Source organism: Mobula hypostoma, chromosome 10, assembly GCF_963921235.1.
Source record: "Mobula hypostoma chromosome 10, sMobHyp1.1, whole genome shotgun sequence".
Classification (NCBI taxonomy): domain Eukaryota; kingdom Metazoa; phylum Chordata; class Chondrichthyes; order Myliobatiformes; family Myliobatidae; genus Mobula; species Mobula hypostoma.
In genome coordinates, this window is record NC_086106.1 from 42,924,906 (window position 1) to 42,942,982 (window position 18,077).

Below are 18,077 nucleotides of genomic sequence, written 5' to 3' on the forward strand. Positions count from 1 at the left end.
CAGATAGTGCTGCAGTTTGAACAAGGTCATCAGAGAGACTCTGAGCTATTGAACATAGAAGAGTTTTATTAACAAAAACAACCAGCAGGCATTATATAGAGACTTTTTCAGAGGAAGAGGCCGGCTCGATCCAATACTACTTGACTTTTTTATACACTAGAGATCAAAGGTAACAGCGGGACAATTCTATAGTTGCAATGCATCCACTGCCTTTGAATTACATACAGTTTTCAAACACTTCCTTCTTCACACCCACACTCCAGACACCCAAAGTGAATGTTAATCAGCATTGTCTGGTTTGCAATCCAGTCCCCAGCTCCCGGTATAGTATTGTTCAGGACTGCATTTTAAATTCAATCTACAATCTGCATTCAGGTCCGAAGATTGACTCCCGGCATACTATTGTTCAGAACTGCATTTGAAATTTAATCTACAATCCGCGTTCAGATCCGAAGATAGGTTGCTGTTGAAATTAATGTTTGCTATGCACCCTAACTCCTAACAGTGAAAGAGCATTAGCGAAGTAATGTTCATGGGTTCATGAACTGTTCCGAAATCTGATGGTGGAGGGGTGGAAGCTGTTCCTAAAATGCTGAGTGTGGGTCTTCAGACTCCTGTACTTCCTCCGTGATGGTAGTGATGAGCAGAGGACATGTCCCAGATAGTGAGGGTCCTCTTCACTAGTGAGCACATTTACACAGAGCACTGTCGCAGGAAAGCAGCATCCATCATCAATGACCCCACCACCCAGGTCATGCTCTCCTCTCACTGCTGGCATCAGGAAGGAGGTACAGGAGCCTCAGGCCTCACACCACCAGGTTCAGGAACAGTTATTACCCCTCAACCATCAGGAAGGAGGTACAGGAGCCTCAGGACTCACACCACCAGGTTCAGGAACAGTTATTACCCCTCAACCATCAGGCTCTTGAATGAGAGGGAATAGCTTCACTCACCCCCTCACTGAACTGTTCCCACAACCCAACGACTCACTTTCGATGACCCTTCGTCTCGTTCTCAATATTTATTGTTATTATTTTCTGTCGTATTTGCCCAGTTTTGTTCTCCATCCTGTTGGGTGTGGTCTTTCATTGATTCTATTGTGTTTCTTGGACTTACTGAGAATGCCCACAAGAAAACGCACGTCGGAGTTGTATATGGTGACATATAGGTACTTTGATAATAAATTTACTTTGAACTTTCCTCGTTCCTTCCCCTACCGGGTATCAGTCAAGCAAATATCAGCAGAAAATTCCAGAAACACCCAGCAGGTCAGGCAGCACCTGCAAAGAGAGAGAGAAACGGAGTCAGCGTTTCAGATCTTTAGACCAGTTTCTGCATTTTTACCCTACTGTTTGGTCCCTATCATCGAGAGGTGAACTGGGCTCAGTTACTGGATTAGCACACAGAGACACAGAGTGAAAAGGAGATGGTTCTGATGGACAGAATTTCAGAAGAATGGGAAGATCCCATAGGGGATTTTGCAGACCAGTTCCACAGACAAAGATTTTGGCTGTTGGCTCGTTTTTCCCGGAATTTACACAAGTTCCGACCTCAGCAGGCATACTGTGTGCTGTTGTGGTCTCCTCACCACAGGGAGGTGGAGAGAGTGCAGAGGAGATTTGCCGGGATGTTGCCAGAACTGAAGGACTTTCTTTACGGAGAGAGACTGGACAGGCTAGGACTGTTTCCCTGGAGCGAGGGGTGATTTTATAGGAGTCTGTAAGGGACATAGATTGTCACTGATAAAGGTGTCAGAAACAAAGGGAGTATGATAGGTTTAAGGAAAGGGGAAGGAGTTTTGAAGGGGACTGAGGGTAAGTGTATTTCACACAGAGAAGGGTTAATATCTGGGACGTGCTGCCAGAAGACATGGTGGAATCAGATACATCTAAGAGCATTTAGACCGGGGACTTCAATAGGCACAGTATGATGAAGTGCTTTGACAGGTTGCTCATGAAGAATATCAACTCCTGCTGAGAGTGACTTGGATCCGCTCCAATTTCCCGACCATCACAACAGCAGATGCAGTTTCACTGGCTCTTCACTCAACCCTGGAGAGCAAAGATGCATACATCGGGATTCTCTTTATTGACTACAACTTGGCATTCAATACTATCATCCCTTCAAAACTAATCAATAAGCTTCCAGACCTTGATCTCAATACCTCCTTGTGCAATTAGCTCTTTGATGACCTCACTTGAAGATCGCTGTCAGTACAGACTGGGCAACAAAATCTCCATCAGCACATGTGCACCACAAGGCTATGTCCTGAACCCCCTGCTCTACTCACTTAAAATTTATGACCGAGGCTAAGCACAGTTCAATGCCATATTTAAGTTTGGTAGTAACACCAGCGATGTTGGCTGAATCAAAAGTGGTGACGACTCGGCATATCAGTTCAATTAAGTTTAACTGTCATTCATGAATACTCTTGACTACAGCCAAATAAGATAGCGTTACTGTGGGGTCAAGGTGCAAAACATAATACCATCAGTCACGCACAGCACAAAGCACACACAGCATGTCTAAGATACTTTAGACCAGTTTCTGCATTTTTACCCTACTGTTTGGTCACTTTCATCCAGAGGTGAACTGGGCTCTGTTACTGGATTAGCACACAGAGTCACAGAAAGATACAGCCGCTCAATAAAAGAGTCCAAACTCGAGCAGAAAATCTGTAGATGACCACAACAGGGCTTGCCTTCTGCCGAGTAAACGGTGGGGGGCGGGGGGCTGAATGGTGCCAGAAAAACAACCTCCCATAATCACCAGAAAGTCTGCAGAAGCTGGAGATCCAAAGCAACACACACAACGCTGGAGGAACTCGGCTGGCCAGGCAGCATCTATGGAAAAGGGTAAACAGTCAGTGCTTCGGGTGATCGGTGAAGCCAGGTGGGTGGGAAAGGTCGAGGGCTGGAGAAGAAGGAATCTGATGGGAGAGGAGAGTGGACCGTAGGAGGAACTTCTCACAATGTCAGTCAAACCGAAGAGCTGATTGTTGACTGCAGGAGGAAGAAGCCAGAAATCTATTGGCCAGTCCTCATGAGGGGATTGAGGGAGGTGAGGGTCAGTAATTTTAAATTCCTTGGCACTGTCATTTCAGCGGATCTGTCCTGGGACCAGCACGTAAGTGGCATCTCCAAGCAGGCACGGTAGCTTCTCTACTTTTCTTAGAAATTTGCACAGAATCTAAAATGCTGACGAATGTCTACAGACACACAGTGTAGAGTATCCTGACCGTTTGCATCATGGCCTGCCACAGAGGCAGGACTGTCCAAGAATGGCAACGTCAACAGAATGTAGGGGATATCAGCCAGTCCCGTCAGTGGAAAAGCCCACTCCACCATTGACCACATCTTCGAAGAGCACTGCCACAAGAAAGCAGCATTCATCATCAAGGACCCCACCATCCAGCCCATGCTGACATCAGAGAGCAGGAGCCTCAGGTCCCAGACCACCGTGTTCAGGAACAGTTATTACCCGTCAACATCAGACTCCTGAACCAGTGTGGATAACTTCAACACTGAACTGACACCACAACCTGTCCAGTTGCTTTCATGCTCTCTACAACTCATGCTCTCAATATTATTTATTTATTTAGCTAGCAATTGTATTTGCACAGTTAGTCTTCTTTACGCATTGTCGGTCTTTGTGTGCAGTTTTTTCATTGATTCTATTCTATTTCTTTGTTTTACTGTGTTTGCACGCAAGAAAGTGAACCTCAGGGTTGTTTATGGTGACGTAAATGTACTTTGATGATAAATTTACTTTGAACTTTCAACACAGACAAGTGGGGCCATTTCTATGCTGCAGGTTTATATTGTGTTGGCGCGTGGCCAAGTGGTTAAGGTGTTGGTCTAGTGATTTGAAGGTTGCTAGTTCGAGCCTTGGCTGAGGCAGCGTGTTGTGTCCTTGAGCAAGGCACTTAACCACACATTGCTCTGCGACGACACCGGTGCCAAGCTGTGTGGGTCCTAGTGCCCTTCCCTTGGACAACACTGGTGGCATGGAGAGGGGTGACTTGCAGCATGGGCAACTGCTGGTCTTCCATACAACCTTGCCCAGGCCTGCGCCCTGGAAACCTTCCAAGGCACAAATCCATGGTCTCATGAGACTAACGGATGCCTATTATATTGAGGGGCAGGGCAGCCATGAGAGGCCGAGTGGCCTCTTTCAGGACCTGTGGAGCAAGCTCTCCCTCCCTCCCCCTTACATGGCATCCATCTGCTGGCCAGTCCTACCCAACCACTCCCCCTCAAAGTGATCCAACTCACCCTTGTACAGACTAAACTCTACTCGCCAACTCACAGACCATTCACCTCCTCCCACAGTCTAGAGCAGATTAAAGAAATTGGAAGCTGGAAAAAAATAATTAAAAAATAGAATGTGATTAAAATCAGGTTAGAGTGGTAGACGTCAGCAGAACGTCGACTCCTCAGACTCTTTGGACTATAAGACCACAAGACACAAGAGCAGAATTAGACCATGCGGCTCACACAGTCTGCTCCGCTATTCTGTAATGATCTCAACCCATTCTCCTACCTTTTCCCCATAACCTTTGACACCCTTGCTATTCAAGAAGCAATGAACCTGTGCTTTAAACGTACCCAATGACTTGGTCTCCACAACCATCACAGGCAATGAATTCCACTGATTCACCACCTTCTGGCTAAAGAAATTCCTCCTCATCTAATGGCCTAAAATGGCTGTTGGTCTCCCCTTTCACTCTGAAACGGGTGACCTCTCGGTCCCTTGTTAATGAGAGAGAAAGCCTGTGCCATGTTGAACTACCAGGCAAACAATAGTTTTACTGGCTGTATATCGTGGTTTCTCTTTGGGGGCTTTGTTCTTGCTTGGTGGGTGGTGAGCGCTGATGTTTTCTGCTGAAATGGGGGGGGCGGTTTGGCAGGGGGAGGGTTGATGCTTTGCTACTGCTTGTGTGGAGGAGGGGGAGAGGGGGCCTTTGGGGCTCTAGTGTTTTTCTGAAGTTCATGCTTTTGGAGTTATGTTTTCTCGTGGATGTCTGTGAAGAGTAAGAATTTCAGGTTGTATACTGTATACATTCTCTGAGAATAAATGGAACCATTTGTATTGTAAGGCTGATCCCTGTGGGCCCAGACTCTCCCACAAACATCATCTCAACATCCACTCCATCTAGGCATTTCTATATCCCATAAGTTTCAGTGAGATTCCCCTTCACTCTTCTAGACTCCAGTAGGTCCAGTTCCAGAGCCATGAAACATTCCTCGTGCATTAACCCTTTCATTCCTAGGATCCTTCTCAAGGGGGGAATGTCGACTCAGACAATGAGAGTCCTGTGTCAGGCATTTTCATGCCTTACAAGGCGCAGATTGGAAGTCTGTGTGGGACGCCACTCCTCGCACAAACTAGAGCAATGTGTGATTAAGTGCTTTGTAAAGGGCACAAACACACTGTCACAGCTGAGGCTCGAACTAGCAACCTTGAGGTAATTAGAAAAATGCCTTAACCACTTGGCTACGTGCCCCACACTAATGAACTTCTCATGAAGCTCTCTGAACCCCCACCAGTGCCAGCACATCCTTTCTTAGATAAGGGGCCCAAAACTGCTCACCCTACTCCAAAAGCAGCCTGATCAATGCCTTATAAATCCTTGGGTTTGCAACTTTGCTTTTCTATTCTAGTCCTCTCACAATGAATGCTAACGTTGCACTTGCCTACTGATCTTCATTGCAGACAGTCAAACAAGGGAAGAGAACCCAGCCAAGGTCATCTCCTGTCGTCGTGTAGAGAATCAGGCAGGTTATGTCAGGATGTAATGTATGGTTCCCACTAAGTGCTTTCCCATACCACTAAAGTGGCTCATTCCCTGGGGGGAGGTGACTGTAGCTGCAAGGTTGTTGAGCAGCTATGGAAAACCGGAACCAGGGACCTGGAATCTCAGAAACGTCAGGATGAGTTCTGTGGGCATAATCCAGTCTGGGTCTTTGAGGGACGAGGCTTTGTCAGTAAATTATCCACCCTACCCCTTCCCCTCCAGCTGGAGAACTGAGTGCCATGCAGCGGGAAGGGCGTGGAGAGAGGGCAGAGGAGATTCTCAAGGACGTTTCCTGGACTGGAGGACTTTAGTAACGGGGAGAGACCGGACAGGCTGGGACTGTCTTTCCTGGAGCAACGGAGGCTGGGGGTTGGGGGGTGGGGTGAAGTGATAGAGGCATAAAGAGCTTCTCTCCCCAATGGTCAGGGTCTCAATTACAAAAGGTGGTAGGTTTAAGGGGAGAGAAATGAGATTTAAAGGAGATGTGTAAAGGGGAGGGGTAAAGTGGTGGGGGGGGGGTGGTGTTCAGACCTGGGATGTGCGCCAGGGGAGGAGGTGGAATCAAACAAACGAGAGGCATTTAGAGAGGTATTTCAATAGGCGCGGTGTATGAGGATACAGTCCTAACGCGGGCAAAAGAGGTCGGTTGTGGGGTAAGGAGTGAGGTTAGCGTGGGCATGGAGGACCAAGGTGTCAGTTCCCCTGCAGAATCTCCTTGCGACACCCGCTTTATGGTGGACATTCCACGAGGGAGGAAAAGGCACCTCTTGTCACACAGATGGCGGATTGTATGGGGATAAGCAGGAAGTCCATAAGCTATAGAAGCAGAATTGGGCCATCCAACCCATTCATTCTTCCCAACAGGTTAATCATCGCCGCTTTCTTTGGACTCTATTCTATTGCATTCTCCTTTTAACCCCTTAACCAATCAAGAACCCATCAATCTCTTCCTTCAATCCACTCAGTGACTTGGCCCTCACCCCTCTCTATGGCAGTGAATTCCGCAAATTCTCCACCCTGCGGCTGAAGAAACTCCTCCTTGTCTCCACTCCGAAGGGTCATTCCTTAACTCAGAAGATGTGCCCTCAGATTCCACGCTCTCCCACTGATGGAAACCTCCTCTCCACATCCACTCCTTCCAGGCCTTTCAGCATCCGGTAGGTTTCAATGAGATCCCTCCTCGTCCTTCTGAGCCCCATTGTATGCAGTCCCAGAGACATCAAACACTCCTCATACGACAACCCTGTCATTCTTGTGAACCTCCCCTGGGCCATCTTCAGGGCTAGCACACAGCCGAAAACTGCTCACAATATTCCATCTGTCCAAAGTCTTATAAAGCCTCAACCTGCAAATTAAGCTTGAGGGAATCCTTCACTAGGACTCCCAATTCCCTTTGAACCTCAAATTTCTGAATTCTTTCCCCAGATCCACACCGGTATTCTTCCTATGAAAGTACATAACCCCCCCAGATCCCCGTGCCTTGTTCCTCCTGTCACTTCTCTGCCCGCTCTCCAAACCCATCCCCGTCCCTCCGCCGGCCTCAGCATCATCTACAGATCCATAAGGATTGTTAATGTGCGTGATGCATGGCTCCCACTAAGTGCTTTCTTTTCCCACTAAGTGGTTCAGTCCCTGGAGGATCAGACTGTAATCATCAGGTTGTTAAACAACTATGGAAAACTAGAATCAGGGATCTGAAATTTCAGAGTTCTGGATGAGTTCCGTAGATATAATCCAGCTCGGCTTTTAAGGGTGAAGTGCAGCGATTCTTTCCATCGTCAGCATTTGTTTCAGCATTTCTTATCCACTCGATCTTTCCCATTCACTCCCGCCAAACACAATCCCAATGAACCCCACCCCTTCCCATTCACTCCCACCAAACACAATCCCAATGAACCCCACCCCCTCCCATTCACTCCCAACATACACATTCCCAATGGATCCCACCCCTTCCCATTCACTCCCACCGAACACAATCCCAATGAGCCCCACCCCTTCCCATTCACTCCCACCATACACATTCCTGATAGAGCTGGCCCCTTCCCATTCACTCCCACCATACACAATCCCAATGGACACACCCCTTTCCATTCACTCCATCTGTACACAATCCCAATGGACCCCACCACTTACCATTCATTGCATCTATACATAATCCCAATGGATCCCATCCCTTCCCATTCCCTCCCTCTGTACACAATTCCAATGAACCCCACCCCTTCCCATTCACTCCCACCATACACAATCCTAATGGATCCCACCCTTTCCCATTCACTCCCACCTTCCACAATCCCAATGGATCCCACCCCTTCCCATTCACTCCATCTGTACACAATCCAAATGGACCCCACCACTTACCATTCATTCTATCTGTACACAATCCCAATGGATGTGGGAGGCCCTGGAGTCTCCAAGCCTCCCGGACGTCTACATCTGTGCCAAGTGCATCGAGATGCAGCTCCTAAGGGACCGCGTTACGGAACTGGAGCTGCGACTCGATGACCTTCGTCTGGTCAGGGAGAGTGAGGAGTTGATAGAGAGGAGTTGCAGGCTGGTGGTCACGCCGGGGCCACGGGAGGCAGACAAGTGGGTCACGGTTAGGAGGGGGAAGGGGAAGAGTCAGGTAATAGGGAGTACCCTGGTGGCTGTGCCCCTTAACAATAGGTACTCCTGTTTGAGTACTGTTGGGGGGGACAGCTTACCCGGGGGAAGCGACAGTGGCCGTGCCTCCGGCACAGAGTCTGGCCCTGTGGCTCAGAAGGGTAGGGCAAGGAAGAGGAGGGCAGTTGTGATAGGGGACTCGATAGGAAGGGGGTCAGATAGGCGATTCTGTGGACGCAGTCCAGAGACCCGGATGGTAGTTTGCCTCCCTGTGCCAGGGTCCGGGATATTTCTAATCGTGTCCAAGATATCCTGAAGTGGGAGGGTGAAGAGCCAGAGGTCGTGGTACATATAGGTACCAATGACATAGGTAGGAAAAGGGATGAGGTCCTGAAAGGAGAATATAGGGAGCTAGGAAGGGAGTTGAGAAAAAGGACCGCAAAGGTAGTAATCTCGAAATTACTGCCTGTGCCACGCGACAGTGAGAGTAGGAATGCGATGAGGTGGAGGATAAATGCGTGGCTGAGGGATTGGAGCAGGGGGCAGGGATTCAAGTTTTTGGATCATTGGGACCTCCTTTGGCGCAGGCGTGACCTGTACAAAAAAGACGGGTTACACTTGAATCCTAGGGGGACCAATATCCTGGCAGGGAGATTAGCGAGGGCTACTGAGGTGACTTTAAACTAGAATGGTTGGGGGGGTGGGAATCAAATTAAAGAGGCTAGGCGAGAGGAGGTTAGTTCACAACAGGGGGATGGGACCAGTGCAGAGAGACAGAGGGGTGTAAAGTGAGGGTAGAAGCAAAAAGTACGAAGGAGAAAAGTAAAAGTGGCAGGCCGACAAATCCAGGGCATGCATCAAAAAGGGCCACTTTCCAATGCTTCCTCCTATATATATTTTAGATTCGATAATTAACCTTAATCCATGTCAGAAAGGTGCATCGGCTATGATTTATAATATTATTATGAAACTTAGGAAAGCTCCATTTGATAAGATTAGGGTAGATTGGGAACAGGAATTGGGGCTTACCATTTCTGTGGATGATTGGGGGCAGATTTTACAATTAGTTAATACTTCCTCTATTTGTGTTAAACATTCCCTAATTCAATTTAAAGTGGTGCATAGAGCACATATGTCCAAAGATAAGTTAGCGCGTTTTTACTCGCATATTAATCCTTTCTGTGATAGATGTTCGGGGCAGATAGCCTCTTTAACTCATATGTTTTGGTCTTGCCCTACTTTGGAAACTTTTTGGAGAGATATTTTCAATATTATTTCTAAGGTATTAAATATAGATATCTCTCCTCACCCTATTACTGCTATCTTTGGACTACCTAAAATTTCTAGTAATCTTTCCCCTTCAGCCCGTAGAATGATTGCATTTCTTACTTTAATGGCGAAAAGATGTATTTTACAACATTGGAAAGAGCTTAATGCTCCAACTACCTTTTTTTGGTTTTCTCAGACGATTTTATGTTTGAATCTGGAGAAAATTAGAAGTAACCTTTATGATTCTTCATTTAAATTTGAACAGATTTGGGGACCTTTTATTCGATATTTTCATTTAATGTAATATTTACCCTTCTTGTTTTTTCTTCACTGTTTTAATGGAGGTCGGGATTGAGGACGTGATTTTAAGTTTAACTCTGTTTGGTTTCAAGTTAGCCCATTGCTTTGCTTTGCTTTTAGTTAGTTGCACGGTGGGTTTTTTTTTGGGGTTTTTTTTTTCTTTTTTTTCCATTGATATATATAAAATCTAGTATACTATTATGTTATCTTGGTTTCTTATGCTTAAATTACATTGTTTGTAGTATTTTCTTTTTGGTATTGTTATCTTTTGGAATTTTATTATACTTTAACATTGTATTAATGTTTATATGGCTTACCTTTTTTGTATACTTACTCAATAAAAAGATTTAAAAAGAAAGAAAAAGGGCCACTTTTCAACATAATTGTATAAGGGCTAAGAGAGTTGTAAAAGGGCGCCTGAAGGCTTTGTGTGTCAATGCAAGGAGCATTCGTAATAAGGTGGATGAATTGAAAGTGCAGATTGTTATTAATGATTATGATATAGTTGGGATCACAGAGACATGGCTCCAGGGTGACCAGGGATGGGAGCTCAACGTTCAGGGATATTCAATATTCAGGAGGGATAGACATGAAGGAAGGGGAGGTGGGGTGGCGTTGCTGGTTAAAGAAGAGATTAACGCAATAGAAAGGAAGGACATAGGCCGGGAAGATGTGGAATCGATATGGGTAGAGCTGCATAACACTAAGGGGCAGAAGACGCTGGTGGGAGTTGTGTACAGGCCACCTAACAGTAGTAGTGAGGTCGGAGATGGTATTAAACAGGAAATTAGAAATGTGTGCAATAAAGGAACAGCAGTTATAATGGGTGACTTCAATCTACATGTAGATTGGGTGAACCAAATTGGTAAAGGTGCTGAGGAAGAGGATTTCTTGGAATGTATGCGGGATGGTTTTTTGAACCAACATGTCGAGGAACCAACTAGAGAGCAGGCTATTCTGGACTGGGTTTTGAGCAATGAGGAAGGGTTAATTAGCAATCTTGTCGTGAGAGGCCCATTGGGTAACAGTGACCATAATATGGTGGAATTCTTCATTAAGATGGAGAGTGAGATAGTTAATTCAGAAACAAAGGTTCTGAACTTAAAGAGGGGTAACTTTGAAGGTATGAGACGTGAATTAGCTAAGATAGACTGGCAAATGACACTTAAAGGATTGACGGTGGATATGCAATGGCAAGCATTTAAAGGTTGCATGGATGAACTACAACAATTGTTCATCCCAGTTTGGCAAAAGAATAAATCAAGGAAGGTAGTGCACCCATGGCTGACAAGAGAAATTAGGGATAGTATCAATTCCAAAGAAGAAGCATACAAATTAGCCAGAGAAAGTGGCTCACCTGAGGACTGGGAGAAATTCAGAGTTCAGCAGAGGAGGACAAAGGGCTTAATTAGGAAAGGGAAAAAAGATTATGAGAGAAAACTGGCAGGGAACATAAAAACTGACTGTAAAAGCTTTTATAGATATGTAAAAAGGAAAAGACTGGTAAAGACAAATGTACGTCCCCTGCAGACAGAAACAGGTGAATTGATTATGGGGAGTAAGGACATGGCAGACCAATTGAATAATTACTTTGGTTCTGTCTTCACTAAGGAGGACATAAATAATCTTCCAGAAATAGTAGGGGACAGAAGGTCCAGTGAGGTGGAGGGACTGAGCGAAATACATGTTAGTAGGGAAGTGGTGTTAGGTAAATTGAAGGGATTGAAGGCAGATAAAAATCCCCAGGGCCAGATGGTCTGCATCCTAGAGTGCTTAAGGAAGTAGCCCAAGAAATAGTGGATGCATTAGTGATAATTTTTCAAAACTCGTTAGATTCTGGACTAGTTCCTGAGGATTGGAGGGTGGCTAATGTAACCCCACTTTTTAAAAAAGGAGGGAGAGAGAAACCGGGGAATTATAGACCGGTTAGCCTAACGTCGGTGGTGGGGAAACTGCTGGAGTCAGTTATCAAAGATGTGATAACAGCACATTTGGAAAGCGGTGAAATCATCGGACAAAGTCAGCATGGATTTGTGAAAGGAAAATCATGTCTGACGAATCTCATAGAATTTTTTGAGGATGTAACTAGTAGAGGGATAGGGGAGAACCAGTGGATGTGGTATATTTGGATTTTCAAAAGGCTTTTGACAAGGTCCCACACAGGAGATTAGTGTGCAAACTTAAAGCACGCGGTATTGGGGGTAAGGTATTGATGTGGATGGAGAATTGGTTAGCAGACAGGAAGCAAAGAGTGGGAATAAACGGGACCTTTTCAGAATGGCAGGCGGTGACTAGTGGGGTACCGCGAGGCTCAGTGCTGGGACCCCAGTTGTTTACAATATATATTAATGACTTGGATGAGGGAACTAAATGCAGCATCTCCAAGTTTGCGGATGACACGAAGCTGGGTGGCAGTGTTAGCTGTGAGGAGGATGCTAAGAGGATGCAGGGTGACTTGGATAGGTTGGGTGAGTGGGCAAATTCATGGCAGATGCAATTTAATGTGGATAAATGTGAAGTTATCCACTTTGGTGGCAAAAATAGGAAAACAGATTATTATCTGAATGGTGGCCGATTAGGAAAAGGGGAGGTGCAACGAGACCTGGGTGTCATTATACACCAGTCATTGAAAGTAGGCATGCAGGTACAGCAGGCGGTGAAAAAGGCGAATGGTATGCTGGCATTTATAGCGAGAGGATTCGAGTACAGGAGCAGGGAGGTACTACTGCAGTTGTACAAGGCCTTGGTGAGACCACACCTGGAGTATTGTGTGCAGTTTTGGTCCCCTAATCTGAGGAAAGACATTCTTGCCATAGAGGGAGTACAAAGAAGGTTCACCAGATTGATTCCTGGGATGGCAGGACTTTCATATGAAGAAAGACTGGATGAACTGGGCTTGTACTCGTTGGAATTTAGAAGATTGAGGGGGGATCTGATTGAAACGTATAAAATCCTAAAGGGATTGGACAGGCTAGATGCAGGAAGATTGTTCCCGATGTTGGGGAAGTCCAGAACAAGGGGTCACAGTTTGAGGATAAGGGGAAAGCCTTTTAGGACCGAGATTAGGAAAAACTTCTTCACACAGAGAGTGGTGAATCTGTGGAATTCTCTGCCACAGAAAACAGTTGAGGCCAGTTCATTGGCTATATTTAAGAGGGAGTTAGATATGGCCCTTGTGGCTATGGGGATCAGGGGGTATGGAGGGAAGGCTGGGGCGGGGTTCTGAGTTGGATGATCAGCCATGATCATAATAAATGGTGGTGCAGGCTCGAAGGGCCGAATGGCCTACTCCTGCACCTATTTTCTATGGTTCTATGGTTCTATGGATCCCATCCCTTCCCATTCCCTCCCTCTGTATACAATCCCAATGGACCTCAGCACTTCCCATTCATTCCCATCGTACACAATCCCAATGGACCCCACCCCTTCCCATTCACTCCCACTGAACACAATCCCAATGCATCCCACCCCTTCCCATTCATTCCCAATGAACACAATATCAATGAACCCCATGCCTCCTCATTTTGAATTTGTGTCTTTGACCCACTAGGCTTTGGTTCTGGCTACTAACCCAGTGCCTCAGCCACTCGACTGTACTGGGACAGAGGTCCATTAGTTCCTCAGGGAAGCTGTTCTCCCTGGGAGGTTTGAGGAGGACTGGGGGAAGGGTTGATTGGTCTGGTGTGGGGACCAGGATCTATCTCAGGAATGGGGTTTTGTTCACAATTGGAGCAAGGAGCAGAGGAACTCTTCTCTCCCCTTCCCTCTGCATCATTCTCCATATCTGTGGACTGTAGATTGATATTTGTTGACTGTTGTCACAAGGCACAGTGAAAAGCTTGAATGGATGTTGATATTGAGGGAAGAGTTCTGATGAATGGTCTCGGCCCAAAACCGCGACCGTTTGTTCCTCTCCGTGGATACTGCCTGACCTGCTGAGTTCCTCCGCCACTTTTTGTGTGCTATAGTGATAAACTGGCTTTGCATACTGTTGGGATTGTGTGCAGTGGGTGTGAATGGGAAAGGGTGGGGTCCATAGATTACAGTGCATTAAGGTAAAACAATAACGATGATGAATGGAACGCAAAAAACAACAAAAAGGGCAGTGCAGGTAAACAATAAAAGGTGCAAAATCATAATGAGGAAGATTATGAGGTCAAGAGTCCATTTTATCCTATAAAAGGTCCATTCAAGAGTTCTTTAACAGGTCTCAGAGGAGGTCTGGGATGAGTGTTTAAAGAGTATACATGATTGTTCAGTCAATGTCAGACACAGACTTATACAGTTTAAAACAATACATAAACTCCATTATTCCAAAGAAAAGTTGCACAGTTTCTACCCTGAAGTTTCACCAGTTTGTAATAGATGTAAATCTGTGAACAGTAACTTGTCACATTCATTCTGGTCATGTTGTAAGCTTTATGCATACTGGAAAAGTATGTTTCACTGCTTCTCTGAGGCTTCTGGGAAGCGGTGGGAACCAGACCTGCTCATAGCCATCCTTGGAGCAACTAGCTCCCTATCTTCATCCAATATTCATGAAAAAAACGCTGTATTGTTTGACAGGGTGATCGCTAAAAAGTTAATCCTGCAAATGCGGAAAATGGACTCTGTGCCTACGTATGATCTGTGGCTGAGAGAACTGGCAAATGCTTTACATCTGGAGAGACTGAGACTATGTAATGAGGACAGAGGGGACATCTTTGAAAGGATATGGGGCCCTGTATTGGACTTTTTTACGGGGTGAGGACTGGGGTTTTTTAGTGCAGTGCACCTCTGCTGTGTAAGTTTACTTTTGCCTTTATATTTTTCTCCCTTTTGCTGCTCAATATTTAATTAGATTTTGTTATGGTTGTAGTTTTTTGTGGATGTGTTGTATTTTTTGTTGTGTTTTTTTTTGTTTGTTTGTAACAAAGAAAAATAAAAATAAATAACTTTAAAAAAAGAGTCCTTTAACAGCAGGGTAGAAGGTGTTGTTGAGCTTGGTGGTAGCTGCTTTCAGGCTTCTGTATTTTCTGGGAGGGGGAAGAAGAGAGAATGTCCAGGCTGGACATTGATTATGCCGGCTGCTTTACTGAGATAATGAGCCCTTGGAGGGGAGGGTGGGTTCTGAGATGTGCCCGCAAGTCAGCAGGGCTCAAGTAGAGCAGTTGCCGGGCTGAGCCATGATGCACCCAAACAGAATGCTTTCTATGGTACATCGATAAAGAATTGTAAGGGCTGACGGGGACATGCCAAATTTCTTTAGCCTCCTGAGCAAGTAGAGGTGTTGGTGAGCTTTCTTGTCCCTGTTCTCAACGTGGTTGCACCAGGCCGTTGGTGATGTTCACTCCTAGAAGCCTGAAGCTCTCAACCCGCTGGTCCTCAGCCCTGCTGGCGTAAACAGGAGCTTGTGCACAGCCCCCACCCTTCCTGAAGTCAATGGCCCAGATCTTTTGTTTTGTTGACATCGAGGGAAAGGTGGTTGTCATGACACCACGTCACTAAGCTCTGGATCTCCTTCCTGTACTCCGGCTCGTTGATATTTGAGATACAGCCCACCTACGGTGGTGTCATCTGTAATGGAGTTAGAGCAAAGTCCCGCCATGCAGACGTAAATGTACAGGGAGTGGAGCGGAGGGCTGAGGGCACAGCCTTGTGGGGTACCGGTGTTTAGAAGAAGCAGAATCAGGTTTATAATCACTGGCATATATCGTGAAATTCACGGTGGAGGTGTTGCTCCCTGACTGTGGTGTGTCGGTCAGGAACTTGAGGATCAGTTGCAGAGAAAGGTGTTGCCACCCGGAGTCTGGGGAGGTTGCTCCAGCTCTCTGTCACCCCCTCCACTCTCTGTGTCTCTGACCCCCCCACTTCCATCCCTATACCTGGCCCCTCACGTCTCCCCATCTGTCACTTGCTCTATCTATCTCTCTTCTGGATCTTCACCCCGACCACCACCAAGCCTGTTCTCAACGTCAGTCCGTCTCTGTTTGTGGGAGTCTCATCTCTCTTTTTCTATCATGTTTGTCACTCACCGTACGTCAGTGTGTGTGAGTGTGTGCTTGTAAGAGCACAGGTGTAAGTGTGTGCGCAAGAGTGCTTGTGTAAATGTGCAAGTGTGTGCATGCACAGTATTGGTGTGTGTGTGTCTCACCCATCACATGTTTGTCTCTCATCTATCCCTCCACCCACACCATCTTTGTCTTTGTCTGGGAGTGACGCTCTCACTGTCTCTGTCTTTTCCTGAGACTCGATGACTCTTATCTCCCCCTCCCTGTCTGTGAGTCTCTCTCACTACACTCCCTCTCTGTGAGACTCTCTCACTACCCTCCCTCTCTGTGAGTCTCTCTCACTACCCTCCCTCTCTGTGTCTCTCTCACTACCCTCCCTCTCTGTGAGTCTCTCTCACTACCCTCCCTCTCTGTGTCTCTCTCACTACCCTCCCTCTCTGTGAGACTCTCTCACTACACTCCCTCTCTGTGTCTTTCTTGCTACACCCATCTCTCTCTCTGGCTCTATCACTTGTTTTCTCTGTGACTCTCTCTATCTTTCAGCATCAGGTTTATTATCACCAGCATGTGTCATGAAATTTGTTAACTTAGCAGCAGCAGCTCAATGATAATGTAGAAAGAAAAAATAAATAAGTAAATCAACTACAGTAAATTAAAAATAGTGCAAAACAGAAATAATATATATTTTTAAAGTGAGGTAGTGTTCATGGGTCCAATGTCCATTTAGGAATCTGATGGCAGAGGGGAAGAAGTTGTTCCTGAATCGCTGAGTGTGTGCCTCATTCCTTATGACCATCCCTCACCCTCTCTGTGACTCACTCTGACTCTCTTTCTCCCTGTGACACCCTCTCTGAGACTTTCCCCTCTCTCTGTCTCTCTCTCTCTCCCTCACTCTCCCTCACTCTCTCTCTCTCTCACTCACTCCCTCTCTCTCTCTCTCTCACTCTCCCTCACTCTCTCTCTCTCACTCACTCCCTCTCTCTCTCTCACTCTCTGTCTCTGCCTCTCTCTCTCTCACTCTTCCTCACTCTCTCTCTCTGCCTCTCTCTCACTCTCTGTCTCTCTCTCTCTCTCTCACTCACTCTCTCTCTCTCACTCTCTCTCTGTCTCTGTCTCTCTCCCTCTCTCACTCTCTCTCTCACTCTCTCTGCCTCTCTCTCGCTCTCTCTCTGTCTCTCTCTCTCACTCTCTCTCTCTGTCTCACTCTCTCTTTCTCTCTCTCTCTCTCACTCTCTCTCTGTCTCTCTCTCTGTCTCTCTCTCTCTCTCACTCTCTCTCTCTCACTCTCTGTCTCTCTCTCTATCCCCCCCTCTCTCTCTCTGTCTCTCTCTCTCACTATCTCTCTCTCTCTCACTCTCTGTCTCTGTCTCTCTCTCTCACTCTGTCTCTCTCTCTATCCCCCTCTCTCTCTCTGTCTCACTCTCTCTTTCTCTCTCTCTCTCTCTCTGTCTCTCTCTCTGTCTCTCTCTCTCTCTCATTCTCTCTGTCTCTCTCTCTATCCCCCTCTCTCTCTCTCTCACTATCTCTCTCTCTCTCACTCTCTCTCTCTGTCTCTGTCTCTGTCTCTCACTCTCTCTCTCTGTCTCTCTCTCTATCCCTCTCTCTCTCTGTCTCACTCTCTCTTTCTCTCTGTCTCTCTGTCTCTCTCTCTCACTCTCTCTCTTTCTCTCACTCTCTCTCTCTGTCTCTCTCTCTATCCCTCTCTCTCTCTGTCTCGCTTTCTCTCTCTGTCTCTCTCTCTGTCTCTCTCTCTCTCACTATCTCTCTCTATCTCTCTATCCCTCTCTCTCGGGACCAGCAGCAGCGGGTTGAGGTGAGCAGCAGCTCGCTGATGGGTGGGGTTGAGGAGAGAGTATAACTTTGCCCAGGCAGATCGTTGCTCTTTGCTGGTCTGCTACAAAACCCCAACCTGGGAGAGGGAGCAGGGAGAAAGGAGGGGTGAGAGGATGAGGGAGGAGAGAGGGATGAATGAAGACGGAGGGAGCAGAAAAGAGATAGCGAGTGACAAAGAGAGGGATGGCGACAGAGGGGGGAGAGCGGGTGGGGCAGGTAGAAAGGGTGAGAAGGAGTAGAGAGGTGGGAGGGAGAGAGGCAGAGATGGGGAAAGAGGTAGAATGAGA